A 19,183-nucleotide genomic window follows, 5' to 3' on the forward strand; every position below is an offset into this window, starting at 1 on the left:
GAGAACTTAACTTTGGTTAAAAAGCATCATTATTCATGAGCCTCTAGTACAGTAGATTCATGTAAGACAGAAATTCCCAAAAGTAAGTGAAGCAAAAAAGAAGAAATTTTTGTGTAAATTAACTGAAAAATAATGATTAACTGTATTTAAAGATGTAAATTAACTGAGGTTATCTACAAAAGGAGAGTATCTGCTAAGAAGTTTTAATAATTTAAGTATATGACATCACATAATATTAACTTATACACAGACTTTTAATTTCCATTTCTATTAAACTAAAGGTGATAGAAAAAGTTTACATTCAGAGCTGTAATATACACAAAAAATCTATGCAGAGAAAGATATCACACATAAAAATCATTACAGAAATTTTATTTTGTATTTTACTTACAGTTGTGTACAAAACTGTTTGTAATGTGTTTATGATAAAAAAAATGTATTAGTCATTCTTTATAAGAACAAGGAATTTTATACCAGCTCTCTTCAATTTTTTATGGGAGAATAAGTAAGTAGGTTATTATCTTACATAAAAACACGAATACATTGTCACCGTCTACTGTCAGCATAAGTATGGCTGTCAATTAATTCTGTTAAAAATTCCAGAAAAATGACTAAAAAATAATTTTTAAGAACTATGACAATCTGCGAGTCCACTAGTTGACTCGCAGATCCAAGAACGAGTTTACTATCTCAAGTTCCCTACCAACTCTGGTACGCTCAGCTTCGTACCGCGGACATGGTCCGCGGTATATAGGACATGGTCTACCGTGTTATCGACCCTACATTCCGGACACAAGCCGGAGTCAACCAAACTAAACCTAGCAGACTGTCGACATAAATATGCCGACGTGTTTATTCCCCAATTGTTTGTGCAGAACTGATTCACCAGCGAAAAAGAACGTGAAATATTTTCCGTTCCTGGAAAATGAAGCATTACAAAGTGTGTGGCTACAAAAATGCGGAAAATCACGTGATAATATAAAAATTGTACATGTGGTAAGTTCAAAGGTGTGTTTTACTGAATTTAAATTTTGATGAAATAGATACGATTAAATTTCGAATTAAAATTCCCGTATAGGAAAAATGAAAAGAATATATTCTAATAAAATTAATAAGAATACATATATAATGGAATGAAATTTTCTCTGAACTTATTTTGACTTCATCTTCAATTATTATTAAATTTTACGTTCTAAAATTAATTAATCTAAAAAATTATACGATTTATACAAATTAAATGGTTGCATAGATGTCTTGCTTCTGTTTGTGCGCCAACCGCATAAACGAATTTAAATGGCGGGATAAGGATTTTGGGACGAGCCAACTGTTAATGTGCGAATCCTTCTTACTTTCATCACGAAGGTTCGGGTCGCAAGCGATTCTTTCTGAAAATATCTGGAATAACATAGTTAATAACAAGAGATAGTAATTAACGCACAGAATATATGCTCTGTATATAATTTTACTTGATTTTATTGGCCCGCCCCGCCGGGGCAGGCACTAACAAAAAATTAATTTAGACTCATCATTTGCCTCTTTCCACGGAAATCTTTAGTAAAAGGCGAAAGATTTATACGAAATGAAAAGAGACCAGAGTATCAAATAATGGTGGTGATACAAACACACATCTGAAGTACAACCACCTCACTTTTGAGAAGTTTCAAAATAATGCACAATAATTAACCGTAAGTATTAGATAATTGATATTAAAAAATAAAAAGTTAAAACAAAAACAGTTTCAATAGAAAATATAATAATTTCTGAGCAGAATCTTTAAAAAGTTATATTTAAACATAATTATTACTGAATCTATTTTAGTACAGTTCACGTCTATAGGTAGCACGAAAGTATTGATAAAATGTACTGCTAATAGTCAGGATGAAAATAGACAGTACGTTGTAATAATATTTCGGAGTAAAAATCTATTTTTTAGTACAATTTTTTTCAACATCACAAATATTCTGTTTATTAAAATAAAAAAAAAAAAAAATGTTACATATTTAGCAAACTAAATACTCTTTATATATGATTAAAGAAAATTCTAACTGGTTTTCAAGAAATATTTTTAACCTGTATGATGTTGAAGTCTAGAAAGTTCTTTAAACATTTGCAATTTTTTTTTTGTAGTATATTTTCTAAATGAAAACCTTACAACTTTGAAGCTTTTTTAAATTACTCTAATTTCACATAGTTGTAGAAAAGGGGAAGAGTCAGATAATTTTATTGGCTTAAAAAATCTCATTTTCTCATATACTTTGTATCTATTATCGTTTTCAATTATTTTTTTATTATTCATTTTTTTTTTTTTTTTGTCTTCAGTCATTTGACTGGTTTGATGCAGCTCTCCAAGATTCCCTATCTAGTGCTAGTCGTTTCATTTCAGTATACCCTCTACATCCTACATCCCCAACAATTTGTTTTACATACTCCAAACGTGGCCTGCCTACACAATTATTATTCATTATTATATATTATTCATTAAACAATGAATAAACATTCATTAAACAATGAATAAACGCTAATAGATGATAAATTTTTGGTACCAAATTTATAATTATCAAATTTAATCAAAATTGGGATAATGACTTTATAATCCCTGCTAATTTTATGAGTTTGTTTAATAAAAATATAATCTGACCGGTAAGAGATTTGTAACAAATTATTCTGTTTTTTGTTTATTATATGGAACATTTTTTATTATCTATTGTCTATTACATATATTTAACATGTCATTTTTTTTAAACAAAATTCTAAATTAATAACAGATTTTGATAATAGAAATGTAGTCTTCTTAAACTTTTTTGATATCAATATCATTTTGTTAAATTTTTGAGCAGAAGAAGTGATATCTTTCTTTCTTTTTCCTGTTTAGCCTCCGGGAATTACCATTGAGGTATTACATCAGAGGATGATATGTATGGGTGTAAATGAAGTATAGTCTTGTACAGTCTTATTTCGACCATTCCTGAGATGTGTGGTTGATAATTGAAACAAACCACCAGAGAACAACGGTACTCATGATCTAATATTCAAATCCGTATAAAAGTAACTTATATACCTTTACTAGGACTTGAACGCTGGAACTCTCACATTCTAAATCAGGTAATCTGGGAAGATCATCAACCCAGTGGGTTGGTCTAAGAAATGATTATTCATTTATCGTATTGTACCAAATCCACCTTCAGGAACTCAAAAACTTTTATATTAATCTTAAAATAAAAAATACTAAAACACATTCATCGTATGTAAAATGTAAAAATGTACAACAGCGGTCGTTATGTTTTAAAAAGTTATGTCGACTTAGCTTCCAGTCACATTAAACTTTTTCACCATATGGTAAAATTAAAAGCAAACGGCGTGGTCAGCCCACTCTATAGTTATAGTTCAGAACCCACCGTGTTGGTCTAGTGGTGAACGTGTCTTCCCAAATCAACTGATTTGGAAGTTGAGAGTTCCAGCGTTCAAGTCCTAGTAAACTAATAATTTAATTAGAGGCTAAAATGTTATGATTTCTTTAATCACAATTTACTTTAAGTTCATCTAAAATTAAATAAACTACTAAGCTACAGTTTCTTAATTTTAGATTAGTACTTAAAATTTAATAAGTTCTCATTTATTAAAAGGTCATTACAATAAACACTATTGATGTAGTTCTGACAACTTCACCATTCAATATTTCTATATAACTAATGAAAAAAACTAGTTTACATGTAATAATTTATATAAGTTCTGAATCGACTAGAGTAAGTACAACTTTGTCGGTTTATATTTGCAGGCTATCCCATCTCTCTTGTTTGTTACATCTTTGGATCACCGGCCCAGAATGTTTTTAATTAAAACTCAACAGAACTGTAGGACAAGATCTAGTATATGGGAGATAGTAATAATAAAATATAACTTAACCGACCTTCAAATGCTTATTTCCCAGACTGGAAAGCTACCCCTAATATTCTACACCACCCTGGTTTAGAAATTATTAAAAGTAAATAATCTCCCTTAGCTTATCGTCGATCTCCCTTGTGGAGTGGTAGCATCTTGGTCTTTCATCTGGGAATTCTGGCTTTGAATCCCGCTCAAGCATGGCATTTTCATACTCTTCATATTCCATTTCCATCCCGCGTTCAAGCTTCTTTGTAAGATTTCATGGTGAATTAATTCATCGAGTCAACAAAAATAAATAAATGAAATCGTAAAGAATTTTTTTCAGTCGGAAGTAATATTTAATTTGATTTTTTTATATCTACAATATTACGTTATGGAATGGAGAAGGAAATTTGCAGTACATATGTAGAACTTTTACAGGTTATCATTACCTGGTTAATAATTATAAAGATGCAAGACTAGACTAATTATTAAGACATTTACTGTTATTTGTTTACTATTGCAATGATGAGTTAGTTGTATTGACAAAAGTTTCAGGTGTTGCAATATATTTTTTCACACAAGGAATAGAAAATTTTTCCTGTTCTGCAGTGTACTGGATGCCCTTTTAGAAACTATTCACTCTTCATTTTCTCTAATAAGCCTGGTATGGAATTCTTCTTATGGTTAATGATTGTAATGCCATTTTTGGGAGTCATTCATGTCAGATTACCTATTTATTCTAGTTATGGCTCATACCAGTGGCTCAAATGATTGATTAATATACTACAGAAATACCAGTATACAAACTACAATGGCCAGGAAAAGCTGAATGTACTGTAATGGGCAGAATGTAAAAAACTAGTATATTTTGAAGAAACTAGTATATTTCACTAGATGCGCAGTTATTTTTTTGAAACAATATCTAGTTAGGTATTTAGGTCTGTGTATTTGCATAGCAATTTCAGCTAAAAACTAAGTATTTATGAGATTTGGGTTGTAAACAATTTTTTTATGATTTATTAAAAAATATTTATGAGCAATTATCCAGGTAGGTGTAAATTACCATGAAACTGACATCTAAATATTAAAACATGTAGCTCTTCCTGTTATGACCTTATAAAGGGTCTGAAATTCTTTAAAAGTTGACCATCAAGTCTACAGCTAGACCATAACACGTTGAACAGAGATGAATTTGAACATAAGGTTGCTGCTATGCAAAATATTTTCCCAATAGCAATTTTGTAGGATACATTATTTTTATCGACTTTGTGAAGTAAAGTTTAGTGTTGCTTTCAATTGCACGGTGGGGTTGAATTGAATTTTCTTTAGTTTTGAAATATGAGGAGTAAGAAAATACTATTAACTTAAAAAAATATATATATATATACAGGAGGCCTATGTATAAAATTTGTGGCTCAAAAATCTCCAAAACTGCTACATCAATTTCATTGAAATTTAGATATGCTTTAGTAGTATATCTGAAGTGTGTATTTGAAATTTTGGTGAACGCTCAATTTTAGATAACATAAACATGAAAAGTGTAGTGGTGTATTTTTCCATACACGCTCTTATGCTGTGAATCACAGTGGTGATAAGAGTTGAAGTTTGATGTTTGTCTAACTGTCATGTTTGTCATTTCTAACAGCAAAATATTGAGGACAGAAACAAAAATTCTGTCTTTTTTCTGCAGAACCTTGCAAGTTCTTTTAAAATTATTCAAAAAATATTCTGTATTTTTTATGACAGTATTACATATTATAGTTTCTGTCATTTACTGAGTCTCAAGGACCTATATGAAAAATTAACTTAAAATCACCTAATTTTTTTCAACAGATAAATAGAGCCCAAATAAATGTTATTTATTAATTGTATGAGATTAAATTAAAAATATAATGAGCTTAAAATGCTACATGAGCTTTTAAAATGGGTTACATGTATAGTTTTATGAATTTTCACTTATGAGGTATGTGGTTCCAACGCTTCCAATTTTGTAATATGTATTAAGATTGTAATTAACATGTTCACAGTTTAATGAATAAGAACAAAACATTTTATATTCTTTCTGTTCATTTTATTATAACTAAATTTTATCTGCAAATACATTTTTACCTTTGCCTTAAATGGGTGTTGCACGACTTGATGAGAGACCCTTATGATAAGGCACATGCATCATTCATCTGATGAACTATCACTTGCACGGGACGCCTGTGGTACCGTGCATAGTGCTATATATATATGTCCAGTGCAGAGGGGCTTAACTTATTGTCATGATTTTTGTTATTACTCTGATATAAATTTAAAAGTGTAATCTTAAAGAGTTGCCGATTCATGATCGCTTAGGTTACAGATTGCATCAAATGATAGAATTAGCTATTCTAATTCTTGTCATCAGTCTGGGAATCACCTCTTGCTAATTTTTATCTACAGATTTTAATTCTATAATTGCAGACAACTATGAACTGTATGCAGAGCTAAAACATGCATGCATTTGTAAGCCTAAAAATAAGTTTGGCTGTAAGCAAAAACTAATGTTTCCTTTAAACTTCATTCCATAATAAATTAAAATTAAAATAAACAAAAATTAACTAATTTAAATTACCATCTATATATTCCAATCTATATAATAAAACAAGGTGTGAGCATTTAATAACATAATATTTATACTAGATGATGAGATTAAGTTGTAGTCAGTAACAATTTTGCTACCAAGTTAAATTAACAACTGACTGGAATCTGTAAGACTGATATCTCAGATTTGTAGATTAAGCCATGTAATAGAAGATTAATTTTCCTCATGAATGAAATGTTTTTTTAAGAAACAATATTTAAATTTTAGAATTATGGAGAAATACTAGGCTCAATTAGTACATAATCTTTTACAATTCAGGACCTGGTCTCACTACAATATCAGTTGTTGTATAAAAAATGTTTTTCTTTCTTTTAAATGATCTACTGGTTAATAAAAATATATTAAATCAAAATTTGCTTAACTTTAAAAGAAATATTTGCAGATAATTATGTTTCAATGAAACAATTTTTTTTTAAAACTAATAAAATGTTATTTACAAGCTACTAATAAAACATAAAGTTTCACATTTTATTTATAATGCTTGTAAAAGCATTATATGCAAAAATACGCTCCTTGTGAGTCTATACACAACTGAAAGCATTGGAAAAATTGTACAAAACAATTCTGATACTCAACCTTTGAAATTGTTTGCAGTACCATGGTCATAGCCCTCTGTATATCTGAAATCGTGTCGAAATGATGAAATACTCAAAATATTGAAAACACCATGTTTCATCACCTGTTACGGTGCAAGACATGAAGTCTGGGTCCCTAGCGGCTGTTCTTTTCATATCTCCGCAGTGTTCCACTCTGCTGTCTTTTTGATAATCAGTGAGTGAGTGGGACACAAAGCGACAACAGATCTTCTTTTGGGCCAAATTTTCAGTTAGAATGTGATGCACAGTTGTTTTAGGACTTCCAGTGATCTCCTCAATTAACCTGGTAGACGCACAACAATCATTTCAAAGAATTTCGATCACTTTTTGAACATTTTGTTTGCACAATTCATGTTTATGTTCTTTCAGAACATAAAGTTTTGGTTATTACAAGCAGTCTATGCTACCAGCACTATTATATTTAAAACGGAATACCACGCTAGTTAATTCATGCATCAACTCACAAATCACATTAGTAGTTAATGCGGATATAAAATCAGTCACCTTTCCTGTGGGGCAGTCTGTGTATGTTCTGTTGCCAGCCACAAAATCACAACCAACAGAATTAACATTTTTACAGCTGTTCGTAAAAATATAGCATCTGGATTCACACTATTTATAATATTATAACTTTTTCGCATAAAATAACTGGACTTGTGTTCTTTTTGTATGATACTGATGAAGACTAAACCAGTAATTTACGAGAGAAGGCCACTAAGGGGGTAATAACATTCAGCAACATTAAGAACTGGAGATAATTGTACATTTAGAGCTAAGAAAAGGCAATGAGCTCTGATGCGTAGCAGAGCAGTAGATCTTGGCTGTTCCTGATATTAAGATGCAGATTAAGGAACACTGAATCAAAGGTTGGATGATTGGGTTGCGCTTTAATGCAAGCTACGTAGAGCAGATCACTTGGTTTCATCTATACCAAATAAATGGCTCACCACTTTCCACTAAAGGACTTACTATTGGATCAGAGCTCTGTAGAAATGCAACATGCATACTCAATCAGCTTCCCAGTTAGTATTAGGTAGAACTTTCAGCATGTCTAGCATTTTTAGAGATTTTACTTTCAGCTCTTTAAAATATTTAATCAAATTTAATCATTAGTCAAACCACAATCCCAGAAATGTAACTTGCAGGCATGGGTCATCTGGTTCACCTTGTTAAAACAATTGAGGGTCAACATGTTCCCTCAAGTGGGAAAAGCAGTTGTATTCTTCTTTCTCTGAGAAAAAGATGAATTCAACCCAGTTACACCATGATTCTATACAGGTTATTGTAATTTGGAGCAGCCTCTAAATAGTAGCTAAAGTTCTACAAGCAACATAAATTGCAAAATCATCTAAAAATAATGAACACATAATAGATTTTCCCACAGTTAGTTATGGCTTTGGCAAATAAGGAAACACTTAGGATAATTCTCTGTGGTATTGAGCTTTCTAGTATAAAACTTTTGGATATTATCATTCCAACTTGAAAGGACCAACTCTTAAGGAAACCCCTGATAAATGCAAGGAGATTCCCTTTTATTCCCCATTCATGCAGTGTATTAGGATTTCTCTCTTCCAAGCTATGTCATATGACCTTTGTGCATATCGATAAATACAGTAAACAGTTGTTGGCAAAGTAGGAAGGCATTTTGTATAACAGATTCCAGGGCAACTATAAGATCAATAGATATCTATCTACCTTGGTGGAAACCACATTGTTCGGGGGCAAATCGAGAGTTTTTCTCAAGTTACTACAATAGATGACAGTTTGACAGTTTAACAACTTGCACAAGGTACTGATCAAGAAGATAGGACAATAACTTAAGGAGCATGATTTATCTTTACCAAGTTTTAGTATGGGAATCACCATTGCTTCTGACCAAGAATCCAGAAAAACCTGGTCAGAAAATTTTTATTGTAAATTGACAAACGATGTTGTAGTGCAGTATCCAGGGATAACGTACTGAGCCTGATATTATCATTTCCAAGTATTTTATTCAAAGCATATCTTAACTCATCAAAAGAAAAGGGAATGTTCAATTCATCTTGTGAGTCTCCAGTAACAATGGAATACTTTATACCTGCAACTTATACCTAATAAACTCAGAATGATATGACAACGTAAGAGAAAGTGACATGAACTTATTTCTAATATGTTAGTCACGTCAATTGGCATGGTGACAAGAATGCCACTGTTTTATAGTCCAATTGGCTCGGCAGATTGCACTGTCTACGTATAGCCTGAACTTTTTTCTGTACTATTGGTGATGGTGTTTTCCAAGAAATTGTATCTGTATAATTCAGCCACTACTCCTTTTGGCACGCCAAAACACACAGTGGTATACAGCTCTCGCATTCCAGAAGTTGTAAACCATTTTTGTAATTGACCTTCGATTGAAATTATATAAATTGTGATGATCCCTTAATGCATTCTTAGTCTTTGTCCCACCAAGAAAAGATCCATGTTCTGTTTCATTTGATCAACCATCGTGCCTCAAGAAGAACATAATGATAAGCTCCACAAATTAGTGATTGGCATGGAAATCACCAATTATTAAGCAAGGAAAAAAATCTGTGAAAACAGATTATCCTCACTGATATCACAATTTCATGGAAGGTATAAGTTGCAGATTTTCATTTAAAATGGCACCAATATATTCACTGAGACTGCTGGAATGTTTGTTGCTAGTGGAATCCACATGGCTAATTTGAATGAATTCCTTCAGGTAAAAAGACATATCTTCACATCCTCTGCCCTTAATGTGATAGTCGTATCTTTCACAGATATCACCGCGAAAAAACAATCCATTCTGGGGGCGAAGGTGAATCTCGCGTTGACACTATTAAAGGATCTTCCTTTAGTAGGATTTCAATATCCCCACAATTAAAACGGAGAATGCAAACATCCACTGAATATTTGTACCCATAGAAAATACATTTTTGAAATATATAAAGTTCTGTGGGGAGATTAATCAAAACCATCTGATTTTTCTGTTTTGTATTTATAATTTTTAGGAAGTGCTTTGCTTTTTCAGGCACTGAAAAAGCAAATTAAGTCATTTTACCAGAAACCGTATACAGAGCAGAATATTTGGAATATTTTTCAAAAATTATGAGTAAATGCAACTTTTCATGTAACATATTGTTTATTACATAAAAAAGATATATTTCAGTACATAGAATAGACCACTTCAATTTCATTTAATGGTGTGTATTCTTTAGTTTCCATGTTCTAACTGCAAAAGTATTACCGTGTAATTTACAATATCATTCAGTACCTGTAAATCAATGAAATATTACAACAAACAATTACACTAAAATAATAATACTAAAATTTATTTCTAACAAATTATGCAAATACTCCTAGGAATGATTATATCTAGTACTGATATGGGAACATGAGACCAATATAGTATCTATCCAAATATCTACTGTACTGATGCAATAATTTTAACTGCAACAGTTTTCAAGATAAAAACTAAGAGATATAAAAATCTTTATATTCATGCATATATGAAAATTGTGTAAAAATCAATACTGGTCACTTTACTTCAAAGTGAAATTATTTAAAAATATCTCTGATCTATCAACATACCCATTGTTAAACTTCTTCAAGGATTCTTGATGGGAGTACTGAAGGTTGGGTCTTTTGAATTTCTTTGCTTTTATAAAGTTTGATTTAAAAGATCATTCTTCTTTACAGTGTTTTCAAAATGTATGAATCAACAGCGTTGTTATTCCAATAAGAATTTAAATTTTATTCGTCATTGTGTCACATAATTTTGAGAGTCTAGATTAGTTAGAAGATTTTCATGTTATATTTTATATTTGCATACGTGAAACCTTTTTCATTATTTGCTGAAACTGAAAGCTTTGTAGAATGTGTTTTTGTAATAGCATTTCAAATATCATACAATAAAATTTGTTTTGAAGGATTACAATTTAAAAACAAAATTAAAAAATACTCCAATATTTTACAATATAAAACTTTCCTTGTGTTTTTTTCTTCTTCTTCAACTGTTTAATTCTTGTACTGAAGAGGCTCTTACTTATGCCACATCATGGCATTGATATTATCCTTTGGATTTATTAAAATGTTAGACAAATACGTTCCACAATTTTGGTAATAATGGACATAATGTTTCCAGTTTATTCCATAATAACTTTTAGAATTTTTATCGCTAATACAATAAGGTTGCTTCTTATCACATAACATCTTCCTGTGTAGTAAAAATATGCTTACATATTCAGTAATCAAATAAAACAGAGAACTTTTCTATTTTTGACACAAGTTTGGATAAGTATTATCTAAATTATCTTCACATGATAAAATGAAATTTAAACCATATATTATCCTTACGGGAAGTGACTTAATTATTAATTATGGCTTAATTATTAATTCGGTGTAATTTGCATTGAAAACTTTCTATCCTAAATATCATACATTAAGATGTAATTATTTAATATAAATTACGAACATGTAGTTCTGAAAAAATAATAAAGACGTAAGAGAATTTGTTGTTAGGTATCTTATACTCAAAAATGGAGTTTTCATACGAAATCACATTAACACATATCCATTTATCAAAACACAGATAAAATCGATTTACTCATTATCCCTTTAAGTTTGTAATATATTAATGCCTTAAATATTGTTTCACTAATATGCAATCATTTTGTTTCATTGAACCTAAATCTCATAATCTCATAATAAAATCGATTTAATATTATACGTATATTGTTTACTTTATTTGAAAATTAAGTTATTAAAACAACAAACAATATTATAATAATATATGCCTGAATTAAAAGCAGTATATAAAATAAACCTGATTTTTATTATTTTATATTTTTTAGCTGGAAGATTTGTTTATTGATGGATTAACTAAATATTTTTAAATAAATAATTAATTTATTACCTTAATTATTATGCCACTATTTATGAAAAAGCTAAAACTACCACAAACATTAAATGGTACATTATTAAGTTGAGTTATGAATAAATACATCTGTAACAAAGTATAAAAGGAAGCCATTAAATATACAATTAAATTAAACAGTAAAAATATTTTAGAGTCTAATTATCAACATCATATTCAGACATTTACACATAGACACACTCAATCTCTTCTGCTGAATAGATTTAAAACAATTATATGTATATTATAACAGTACCTCATTATGTAATTCTTCATCGGCAAATGCTGTGTTCATTTTCAGTAAATCTTTTATCATTTCTCGTACCTTAAACAGAAATATTAAGTAAATGTTACGTAAAATTTATACCATGATATTATTGACTCTCAGGAAAATTATAAACAGATATAGATGTGTTTATATAAAAACAGCATTATCCCATGTAAAAAAAATTGATAAATGAATTAAAATCATAATAAAAAAGAATGACAAAAATAAAAAACTTTTTTTTTTAAAAGGAGGAGGAACCCCATTTACGGGCGCCTAAGCAGTGTCGAGCTCGCTAACACGTTCCGCCAGTTATAACAAAGGGCGTACGTATATCTGCGCACTACCGACTAAACCTACACCACTGGCTTCCCCCTTTCATGGGACTGCTTATAAAAACATTTCATCAGAAGAAGGTGGAATAGTCCGCATAGACAGTCATAACAAACCGACAAATGTCACACACCACTGGAAGGAACACATACAGCACGTCAAATACAAACACCGACAACATCACACAAGAACCCTGCAGAAAACAGGACAAAGTTTATAACATCCACAACACCTACGCGATACACACCCACACAGCAGTCAAGACAGAAATCTCAAATAGTCATACCACTTACCAGCGGCCACCATCGGACACACGAGTAGAATGTCCCCGGCCTCATCGCACCCAGGCGAACCCCACACGTACGGGGGATCCCCTAGGAACTCAGTCCGCCCCCGCGCCCGCCAGCGCCATTCTCCTCTGTGGGACTCCTCATATAATTGGAGCTTCCTTATGACTGTCCTGACGAATCTTTCCACAGTCTTCCGCTGTGCCTCACCTTGTTATAGGATTCGTAGGGTATCTTCAGGGCGAAATAAAATTAACTAATTAAATTATATTAATACACGTTTTGATCACAAATATATGTATATATATATATATATATATATATATATATATAGTGTGTGTGTGCTCGCGGTGTGTGTGTGGGTTTGTTTTACAAATGTCTGTCAAAGTCCTCTTCTTAGTTTTCTCTTTAACACTACGTGAAAAAACGTGAAAGGAATTATAACACTAATTCAAAGTGTTGTTATAACACTAATGCAAAGATGATATAAATATTAATCAAAACTAAAACCACATTTGTCATCACTGAAATTTTTCTAAAGCGGAAATGGGTTATTCTGATGGGTTACCTGCCTAGATAAAAAATTATTAATCCGTATCGTTAAAGCAAAATTTAAAAGATTTTCATGGTGGTATTCAGTTCAGATCGGCTTTGTCTGTTTAATAAGACGTTTGTGCATTTTTCCTTGATAATTTGTTCTCACGGTACAAAAAGTATTGCAAATATTACAAGGATAGAAGATATTCGGTAATGAGCTTCTAAAACTTTCCAAAATATCAGAAATGAAGAAGAGTTTTGAAGAAGAAACGGAGTTTTAAACTATTAATCACTGTAATGTTGAAATTCAAGTGCAAAATCAAAATTATTCAAAGCTGTTTAACGATATGCATATTCAGTTACTTTGGGTGAACGACCGAAAACTTTGGAATTCAGTAAAACTTTGGAATAAATCTGTTACATATAACCTAATATTAAACATTTTTATTATTTTCCCCTCTTCATTTTTTCAAGTGTTTCCTTCCTATTTCTCAAATAAGAGAGAATCAATCTCTTGACATGTTTTTAAAGTAGCCTAAAGGTCAAGTTTCAAATTTGTTAGGATTTTATCGCACTAAGTATATTTTTTTAAATCGACTTATACAGTTTGATGTAAATGTAAGGAATTGTTATTTGACCCACCGGATTGGTCTAGTGGTGAACGCATCTTCCCAAATGAGCTGATTTGGAAGTCAAGAGTTCCAGCGTTCAAGTCCTAATAAAGTCAGTTATTTTTACACGGATTTGAATTCTAGATCGTGGATAACGGTGTTCTTTGGTGGTTGGGTTTCAATTAACCACACATCTCAGGAATGGTCGAACTGAAACTGTTCAAGACTCTACACTCATACATTCAGCCTCTTAAGTAATATCTGAACGGTAATTCTCGGAGGGTAACAGGAAAATGAAAGAAAGGTATTGTTATTTACGGGTAAAAAAAGTAAAACTATCCTGACTGAATGATGGACGCAAAACTCAAATTTCTTAAAATTGTAACTTAATTTTGTTACATAGACTCTTTTTATGGCTCGTTAAAAAGTATTTTGTGAAATTCCTCCTATGAGAGAATGAAAAGGAAGAAGATTTTTTAATAAAGTAATAAATGTATTTCATGAAGGGATGGGGTTGCATTTTGATTTTTTTGGAAAAGAAAGCCGTAGTTTCTCGTATATTCAAACATCCAACTAATTTTTGATAGAAAATAAATGAATACCATTCATTATTATGAGTTTCCAATAAAAATGTTCATCTTCTGCGGACTCTAAAATCTGCACGTCAAAAATGTCTGTGGCGAACATATTTCCAGGATACACCTAACAATTTAACAATTGTATGAAAACAATTAACAAAAGTAAAATCCTTGCAAAAATAAATCTCTTATATAAAAGAGAATGTCCCGATTGATTCACTGACTCATAATCAACGTACAACCAAAACTATTACAGGTAGAGACTTGAAATTTTCAGGGTATCTTCGTATCTTTAAGTAGGCGTGCACTAAGAAAAGATTTTGCGAAATTTTGATTGTAAGGGGTTCAAATCGATAAAAAACTAAATTTGGTGTTAACAGCGCTATCTGTTGGACGTAAAAACAACATACGCTATACTACGAGGTGTGTGAGAAAAGTAATGAGATTGGTTCATCCTTTCCACATTCTCAGTACGAGTTTCAACTCCGTTCAGCCAACACACTATGTTTCACAGCGCCATCAGTGAAGTTGTGTTTTTGTTGTGTGTTACGAAAATGGAGCATCGAAATTTAGAGCAACGTTGTGCAATCCAGTTTTGTATTAAACTTGGGGAATCTGCGAGTGTGACCTTTGAATAGTTGAAACAAGCCTATTTTTTCTACTAATTTGAAGGGGATAATACTGTTTGAAAAAAATAAAAACTTTGGTAAGTAAAACGTCAGTCTCATTACTTTTCTCACACACCTCGTACGGTATACTAAATATTTTATGATTCCATTGCAATGTTTCCAATATGGGTGTTCGCTATAAACTAACAAACTACTGGACCGGTTTTATGCGCGGGGAAAAAGGGAGAAAGGGAAAAATCGGAAAAGGTAAAAGGGAAGAAGGTGAAAATGGAAAAAAGAAAAAAAGGGGAAAACGGGGAAGAGGAAATGGAAAGGGAAAAGAGAAAAAAGAAAAGACTAAAGAGGAAGGGGAAGGGTAAAAGGGAAATGGGGGAAGATGAAGGAAAAGGGAAGTAAGGGAAAGCGAAACGGGAGAAGGAAAGGGAAACGGGAGAAAACGGGAAAGGAGAGCGAAGCGTGCCATGACCCTCTGATCGGGACGGGAAGCGCAAGTAACCATAGATCACGGGCGATGCCGCGATGGGGATGCTAGATTTGGGATTATAATAAATGTTTTATTTATGTTTATTGGACTTTTATATTGAACTATTTTAATTCATTCAGAAAACGGATCGGTCTAACAAATATTGTTCAATTTTCTTATATTCCTTTTTTTGATTTCCTTTATTTAAGTTTTGGATACCAATTCATTGTTTATCGTATATTCCTTCAGTATTTTTCATAAAAATAATTATTTACCGTTTTATCAGGATTTAATGAAAATCTAAATATAAATATTGTCGATTAAATATTTTTTATTTATAAAAATATAAGTTTGCTATTAAAAAAGCATTACGGGTGAAACTACATTTATACTGTGGGCGAAGTAGCGACAGGGTACGCTAGTAGAATATATGGTAAGAAACACGTAAAAAATCAATTTAGAAAATTAAGGTTAAACGCCTAATATTCCTTTGAAAAAATTTTTTTAAGCACATATTTAAAATTCTTATAGTTAATCCAATTTCAAAAGCTGTTAAAATTATAAATTTTATTTATATAAATAAATAAAAACACCAATTCCAGTAATAAAAATCATTAAATGAGTATTTTAAGAGAAAAAATAATTCTTTTTAAAGTAGAGAAAACATATTACTTACCAGTTTCTGAGGTTTTTCCACCCATAAAATGAAACACAAATACCATATTGCATGATATGCTATCCAAAATGATCCAATAACCACGCTGTTCGATGCATCATCATCTTGCATTAATTCAATTATTAAATAACACATCAATGAATTGAAAATTATAAAAAAAATATTACGGTAAAACAAATAAGGACCGTATAAGTTGTTTAATGCTGAGTAAATCATGTGTAAATCATAGTGTAAAAGTCGTAATTTTTCAATATATTTTGCAGGCGTGTCATTTTTAAAGGAGCCATTCTTAATCTTTTTTACAAACTCTTTTATTAACCTATTTAGAACTTGTAACCTATAGTAGACACAATATATAACAGAAATAACAAATACAAAATTCAGGTGCTCCTGATACACTGAGGCTATATCTAATAATAACCAAAAGAATTTAGTAGAAAATCGTTTTAATCCCCCGTACATTATACGAATTAGACTATCTTTAATAGAAAAAGGTATTATAACAAGACCAAGAGCTAGAAACATGTATTTATAATGATGTTTTCTTAAGTAAAGATAAATACGCTGCGATCCAAAATATTTTACCAGATTTTTATCAAATATATCAAAATTAATAAAAATTTTGTAGATATTTTTATAAATAATAAAAAATGATACATGTTTAATAAGTGCATCTGTAAATCTAACAATCGTGAAAGAACTTATCATTTTTTGTTGATTTTTGTTTATAATCGAAAACGTTTGAAAAAAAAATGTAGCTGAAGAATATAAAAAAAATATTAATAAATTCGAGAAAAGAAATTGTTTACTTTTCCAGTCGCAAACAAAATAGCCGAATTCAGATGTTGTTTCCTTTAATGGAAGAATACCGATAAATTTAAATGTCTTAAAAAGAAGGTTAATCGAATCAAAAAAGCTAGGAATTTCTTTATTTCTACTCCTATTATGTTTATCGTTATTCATATTAATTTTATTTATTTTTTCCTAAAGTGAAATAATATTTTTTTAATTCTTTTCCAAAAATTTGAATAGCTTTCTCTTTACCATAATACTGGTTCTTTACAGTAATATTTTTATGGTGTAATGAAAATAAACTTTAGTTCCTCAATTTCTATCATCATGCACATATTGTAAAATATCACTGGTATCTGATTATTAATAAGGTATAGTTGTATTTTATTCTAATTTTTTTCAGTGTCATTAAGTTAAAAGCACTTACGAAAATTGAACCCCTATTAATAAGAATGGATATATTGCTCTTATAAATTTGTTAGATTATAAGAATATTTGTACGAGAAGTAAATTATCGACTAAATAATAAATTTAAATAATTTTTCAAAAATGATTATTCACTTTAGACTATAAATATTTGATATTAGTTCTTTACATAATTCTCTACATGCATTAGTTTTTTGTCATTTATTTACGGTATAATTATATAATTTCTTCTGAAAATTGCAGAGTAACAATAATTGTAACATTGAAGAAATAATAGGTAACGTGTACAACACAGTTATAATATTTTTTACCTTTCTTAACGTAAAATAACTTATTCCGTTTTGCAATAAGAAAACAGAATAAAATATGCAACTTAATTATTAAAATACCGGGTAAATTTTATTATTTATAAGAAAAACGTTTTTTCAGGGTTTACAAAAAATGATTTGATTTTTTTTTTTAAATTCTATCAAATGAATACAGAAAAGAAAGAAATAAACCCGTAAATTTTAACACATTTAAAATTTCAACGGTCTTTTCATTCCTTTACTGATATAAAATAAGACAATAAGATAATAAAGTAATAACACTGATATATTAATACAAATAATGGTTGTTAAATAAAAACCTGAAAAAAGCCTTAGATGTTGATTTTTTCTTGGAATCATCGTACGGGATAACTAAATAGAGTGAAGCATTCGATGTAATCCGTTACAATGTCCCGTGTATTTTTTACCTCGATATAATAATGAATGTCTTAGGTAGAGTTAGTTTGGTTATCTTTGGAGAGTTTCTAATTTTCTTACTTGGATCTTAAGCTAAAGGCCAACCTAGGAGCTTAAGCGTTCGTTAAGTAATGTTAAAATTTAACAACGCTAAATATTAAAAATATTATGTTTGTTAAAAACTCAATATTTATAATTTTTTTAACATAATTGTAGAACTTTCAGGTAATCTTCAGGCTATAACATACCATATACTTTTAAGGCTGTACTTGTACATTATATTATGTGGTCTAAAGTGGAATAAAAACTTGTTGCAATAAATAAGTAATTTTCTTTAACGGGTAAAATACAAAATAATTGCAGTTTATGATTGTTAATTCTATTCTGTTTATTATTATTATTACTACGATCCAAAGCAGAAATTACATTCTATTTATATCTTCGTCATTTTAAATTTCTCCAGGAATAAAATAAATTTTTTTATTTTGATAAAAGGCGTATGATTATGCTAGAATAAGATAATCTTTGCTTTCCCGTTCATTTAATATCACCTTATAAAAGTAACTTTTCTTTCTTAATGAATATGATTATAACCGATTACTTTTATGTTTATTTTGTCTTATAAATGTTTTTAAACTTTTCTACTTGCAGAAGTTACAAAATACATTATTTTATATTCTTTCCAAAATACCGTAAAACATTTGACATTTTGTTTCATAAATATTGAAGATGGTACACCAATATATAATACGAAAGGTAAAGTCGATAGATGGGTGGAATATATTGAACAGTTATACGGAGGAAATTAATTAGAAAATGGTGTTATAGAGGAAGAAGAGGAAGTTGAGGAGGATGAA

The 19,183-nt window shown here is 30.2% G+C and overlaps 1 non-coding gene across 1 annotated transcript; it reads right to left on the reverse strand.

Moving 5' to 3' along the window:
* Positions 1-1,481: 1,481 nt before the first annotated feature.
* LOC142318595 (U5 spliceosomal RNA) lies at positions 1,482-1,599 on the reverse strand. Its single transcript, XR_012754971.1, has one exon. It is a non-coding gene; the product is annotated as a U5 spliceosomal RNA (small nuclear RNA).
* Between the last annotated feature and the right edge of the window lie 17,584 nt (positions 1,600-19,183).

This window comes from Lycorma delicatula, chromosome 1, assembly GCF_047948215.1.
Source record: "Lycorma delicatula isolate Av1 chromosome 1, ASM4794821v1, whole genome shotgun sequence".
Lineage (NCBI taxonomy): Eukaryota > Metazoa > Arthropoda > Insecta > Hemiptera > Fulgoridae > Lycorma > Lycorma delicatula.